This window comes from Euleptes europaea, chromosome 16 (assembly GCF_029931775.1).
Source record: "Euleptes europaea isolate rEulEur1 chromosome 16, rEulEur1.hap1, whole genome shotgun sequence".
Classification (NCBI taxonomy): domain Eukaryota; kingdom Metazoa; phylum Chordata; class Lepidosauria; order Squamata; family Sphaerodactylidae; genus Euleptes; species Euleptes europaea.
Window position 1 is genome coordinate 34,202,953 of NC_079327.1, and position 6,039 is coordinate 34,208,991.

The following is a 6,039-nucleotide window of genomic DNA, read 5'->3' on the forward strand; positions in this document are numbered from 1 at the left end:
ATAAAATGCGCTTCAGTGTACCTAATGCTGTGATAGGTAGGCACCCTCCCCCAATGAAAGTGAAAAGCCCTTCCCTGAAAACCCATTTAGGAGATGGCCTGTGCTTACTTTCTTTGCAATGCACAATGTTCTCAGCCCATCAGCAGCATAAAGATTAAGAAAATTTTGTGTTTTGCTTCGGATTTTCTTTTGATGTTTGTCTCTAGGGTCATCTGGAAGTAAAGAAAAGTAAAACTCTTAAAATTAAATAAATGCCTGTCTTAAAATGAATAATCCCTTTCTCCCCTTTTATGAAATACTGCTTTACAAACATTTCTTTCTGGCAGTGCTAGCATCCCACAGGAAACTCCACAAAAGCTTTCTGCAGTAAAAGTTTGTGTATAGCACCTAATTTTCACTTCCTTTTCAAGGTACCACAATTGCCTGTGGAACACAAGATTTTATTATTAGTAACTCACCCTTTGATTTTTTTTAAACATCCCATTTCTACAGAGGTGTACAGCGACAATGTTGCACATAAAATTGCTAAACCCAGTGCAGTTACTGCTGCATCCTCTACTTGACAAGTGGAACAAGTCTCTTCTACTTTGTAAATTGCAATCCTATTATGTCTATCAATTGATGCAGCTTGCTTTGGAGTGATAAAATGGATGACATCTCCTGGGTGCCACCAGAACCACATCACATGAACACATGAAGCTGCCTTATACTGAATCAGACAATTGGTCCATCAAAGTCAGTATTGTCTTCTCAGACTGGCAGCGGCTCTCCAGGGTCTCAGGCAGAGGTCTTTCACATCATCTACTTGCCTGGTACCTTTAACTGGAGATTCTGGGGATTGAACCTGGGACCTTCTGCATGCCAAGCAGATGCTCTACCATGGAGCCACGGCCCCTCCACAAGCATGGCTCCAGGCAGATCAGCTGCCCTGAGGAGGGGCCCGTCTGGGGAGGAGGGTAAGCTCCCAGAGAGCCCACCCCCACTGGCCTATATATATTCAAGGCAGGAAGGAGTGAGGGGCCCCCTGGCAACTTTCCACTCAGGCAAGCGGAGTCAAGCGCATCCCTAGAGGAAAAGCAAGACTTCCCCACCTACATCGCTCATTCACTGCTGTGCTGGGCATAACCAGTAATGGTAACCTTGGTCAGCAAGTGATGTCAGCCTGGGAAGGCTGTATTTCATTTTGCTCAACCACAGAATATACACAGTCCTTAAACTGATTTAATAAATACACATTTATTATGGAAAAATATTAATAAATCAAACTTGCCCTTAATTGAAATATAAAATATTAACAAACAATAATTAACCATAAATTATGCAAATACCCATACCTCAGCTATCACTGTTTATCATTTACGGAGCTTTGTACTTTCACAATATTTTTGTGCTTATGCCCCTATGAAGAATATAAGTATTATTGTGATTTTACAGCTGAGGAACTGGGCAGTAGGCAGATGATAATTTTTAAGAGAACTGAAAGTGGTTGTTTGTTTTGTCCCAGTATCACTTCAGATCAGCAAAACCTGTTTATTACTAGAGGAGAAAGTGGGCAAGTATAAAGACCATGTGCAGTATTCCAAAAAAATAATTATGAAATGGCCTTCAATGTTCTGATCCCCCCAACTGTCGTCTATTACCAAAAGCTTTAGTATGAGCCAATAGATAAACTTCAGACATCTAACATCCCAAGTCTACTGAGCTGAAGTGGAACTTTGAGTTTAACTTTGCTTGAACAAATTTTAAACATTTTAGCAAAAAGAGAGATGATAAAAACTGGAGGGAGGAACAGTGAAAACCAACTTGATCTGGACTACGGGTCTTCATCACGTAGCAGAAACATTGCCATGACTAGTGCTTCAGAGCTGCTTTGCTTAAATGTCAATGTTTATGCCAGACTATATTTTGCTATCATAGATTTAAAAATTAGTTTAGTAGGCTGCTTTGAGTTTCAGTAAACTATGAGGAGTAAAAATAAGTTAAATAAAGAAAAATAAATGAATGCTAGAAAGTTAATCGCACAAGTAGTATTCAGTGCAAGAACACTCAAGTGTACCCCAAACATACCAGACTCTGTTCTGGTGTGATGAATGCTTGCATGTGCATAATATTAGCACAAACCTTAATAAACCTTTATTACAGACTTTCTAGCATCATAAATCTTGCGTCAACAGTACCATAGAAACAAAAGCACTCGGAGATGCAATTTTTACATTACATGGTATAAGTAGCCTGCTCAGAAAGGTCAAGCTTATTTTCTGTTGCTAAAATGACAAGCAATTCTTTATTCTCTGGCTTATGTTCCTGAAAGACAAAAAGGCCCTAACTTGCATATTTCTCTATTTCATTAAACAAACACTGCAGAAGCAGAATCTTTCCAAGGTGATTTGCTCCAGCAATTTTCAGTAATATTAAAAGTAATTACGAACCAATATTTATGCTGAAATCAACATTTCCTATAAACTAGAGGATTAAATTACACAGAAACTCACCGTGCAAAGTGTCAACAGGAATAATCAAATTTGACTAGCTAACTACAAATGCAACTTTCATTTCAGCACTATATTTTATTAGTGAGAAAAAGTCTATAAGAACACCTCATTTTTATTGATTTAGAGTCATTTACTTTTCAAATGCCGGACAACAAATCTCTGCAAATGGGAAAAAACTGATAGATATAAAAAAATATGATAAAGCCAAAACAGATTATATGATAAAGCCAAAACAGATTATCTTTACATCTAACTGATTAAAATAAGCAGTAATTTAAAGTCTCTTCTGGTTCACAGCATGCTCATATATCTTTGAGATGCTCTTCAATTAAAACCTCAAATTTTCTGTTCACAGCTAGAAGTCTGCTCACCTTTAATTACCTCCACTTTTAAAGTCTCCACTAATATTCTCACTTGTAACTCTCTTATTTGACAGAAATGAATCCCTTTGTTCTATATTTAATAAATTCAGTCTTTACAGAGGTGCAAACTAGGTGTTAGAGGTTGAATTAGGGTGCAAGATTCAGTATACCCTCTCCCCCTCTAGTTTGTCAATTCTCTCCATTCCCCTAAACCAGGGGTGGGGAACGTCAGGCCCGGGGGCCGTATAAGGCCCGCAAAATCATTTTGTCTGGCCCTTTGTGGGTCCTGGCAGATCTCTAGCTCAGAAGGATCTAAGACTGGTGATCCGCCCCCTCCTGTGGACAGGAATAGCATCTATTCAAGGTGGATGTGAGTTTGTTTTGCCGAGAAAAGGGACCTTCCCCCCCCTTGTAGGAGAGTCGTTAGCTAAGGAGCTGCTAGGACCGCCCAAGAAACGGTGTTAACCCTTTCCCACCTGAGCCATGGAGAAACGTATTCCCTCTGTACTACAAGAGGGCTGGGGGCGGAAGTGGCGACAATGGAGGGGTTAAAGGGGGCAGGGTCAGAATGCACGCGTGGGGGCGGGGGAGTACTTAGCCAGTGTGTCCTCATTTCATCCCTGTAGGCGGAGGTAGCAGGAGCCGGCTGTAGAATCTGGCCCCAACTATGCGGAGCAGGAGCAACTCCGGAGTGCAGCTGGACGGCTACACCCGGCTGGTGCAACAGACCATCCTGTGCCACCAGGTGGGAACGTGTGCCACCAGCTGGATGCCTGCCTGCTTGCCTGTGACAAGGGGGGGGGGTCATTTGGGCAGCTGCCTGCTTGGGGCTTGGTTGGTACCCCCTCTCCCTTCTGGTTCTTTCCCCTCTAAGTCCTGCAAAAGACACGTAGGACGGCAAAGTGCCGGATCGGGGCGTTACTGGATCAGGCTCCTTCGCCTACAAGCCCCAAGCTGCTTGTCACTCATTCAGTCTTGTGTTTGCTGCCCTGCCTAAATCTCTTGGGCCCAGCTGGGGACGGCAGAGCTCAAAAACGAGTCGCTCTACGTAGCAGACACTTGGAGCCGTCTCCGGTCGTGCCTCTTGGCTAAATGTTTGACCAAATATAGCAGGCTACTTTTTAAGTTGATAATTTTGTATGGCCGGCGAATGATGTTATAAATATCCAAATGGCCCTTGGCAGAAAAAAGGCTCCCCACCCCTGCCCTAGACCCATTCCAGTGTAACAGTTGCCTAGTCAGGTCACAACAAAACTGCGTATGCTCCTTAAATTAACTTTGGGAATTTCAGTGTTTCAATGCAATCCTAAGCAGCTACACCTAATCCTATTGACTTCAATGGATTCACAGGGGTGTAGCTCTGTTTAAGAAGAATTTTTTTTTGTTTTTATACCCTGTTTTTCTCTACCTTAAGGAGTCTCAAAGCAGCTTACAATTGCCTTCCCTTCTCCTCCCCTCAACAGTCACCCTGTGAGGTAGGTAGGGCTGTGAGAGTTCTAAGAGAGCTGTGACTAGCCCAAAGTCACCCAGCAGGCTTCATGTGGAGGAGCGGGGAACCACACCAAGTCCAGCACCCCATCATAGCATTTCAGACAGCTTCATTATTCTTGAATTCACCTTCACAACATGGTTCCAAGGTCACATCCCATAAGAACAGCAAAATTATTGGCTTGAATTCATAATGGAAACAAGGGGATTTCAGTTAACAACCAGTGCCACCCATTGTGGAGTTACATACTGCTAAGCCCATAGACATCAATGGATTTAGAAAGGTGTAACTCTGGTTAGGATGTAACAGTGCCATTCTATGTAGAGCTTCTCCAGTGTAAGTCCACTGAAAGCACTGGGCTTAGATTGGAGTAACTCTGCACAGGATTGCATTGGACATTAGTTTCAAACGGACATTCACTATGTATTAAAAGGACCAAATAATTGCTCCGAAGGAAAAAAATAACTGTCTGGAGTACTCTAAAGGTAAAGGTAGTCCCCTGTGCAAGCACCAGGTCATTGCTGATACATGGGGTGATGTCACATCACGATGTTTACTAGACAGACTATGTTTACAGGGTGGTTTGCTGTTGTCTTCCCCAGTCATCTATACTTTTAGTCCCAGCAAGCTGGGTACTTGTTTGAATGACCTCGGGAGGATTGAAGGCTCAGTCATCCTTGAGCTGGCTACCTGAAACCGACTTCTGTCAGGATCGAACTCAGATTGTGAGCAGAGCTTTGCCTGAAGTATTGCAGCTTACCACTCTGCACCACAAGATCACAGAAATGGAGTACCCTAGGATGATAGAAATTGTAACAGAATGAGGCTAAATGAGAGTGTGCAGAGAGGGGGATTGGCATTGGCAATGAAAACCCCATAATGTCTACAATATTAGAAAAAATAATATTTCTAGTCTAAGGGAAAAGGAACATATAAATAAACCAAACTGATATTAACTCATCCATCATGCTGGAAGAAGGTAACCTGTAAAAGACATTTGGTACATGGAAAAGTTCACAGAACTGATCTGTTTTGTTTAGATTTATCTACATAAAAGGGGCCAAAGACTTGCTGTTAAGATGCTGCTCCTCAAGAGACTATAAAAATGGAAGATGCTCTGAACACACTTCGTTAAAATTTACAACACTGTACAGATCCATCTAGACTGTGGCAGGGAAAGTCAAACTGTTACGCATTTCATTACAGGAAATAAATCAAGAAAGAGTTATACCTGATGAACAGGGCAGAAGAAGATCCATAATCACCGAGTCTGCACCTTTAGTATAAACGTTTATTTCATCGGTAAGAGGATGCCTGACCACCACAGACATTCTCTTCCGGATGGAGTCAAAGCCTAGAATATGTAAGAGTTCAAAGGTTAACCTCCCCAGGTGAGGTAGCTCTATGGATACCTGGTCAGGCAGCCTGCCGACCAAAGCACAGCCATATGCTCTAGCTGCATAGACAAGGGCGGCTTCATCAGGACTCTCTGCCTCGTAACGCAGTTCTCCCTCTACAGGTTCATTCCCCAGTGTCCATTTTGCCTTCTGGGAATTGTATCCATTATTATTCATCTGGGAAGAGTTAGTTAGCTTTTCTTCCAGTTTTAGTAAAGTACTATCTGCAGACACTGACGAAATAATGCTAGATCCAGCTCGATGTGTCGATTTGCTGGTAGCCAGGCTTGAGGAGCTGC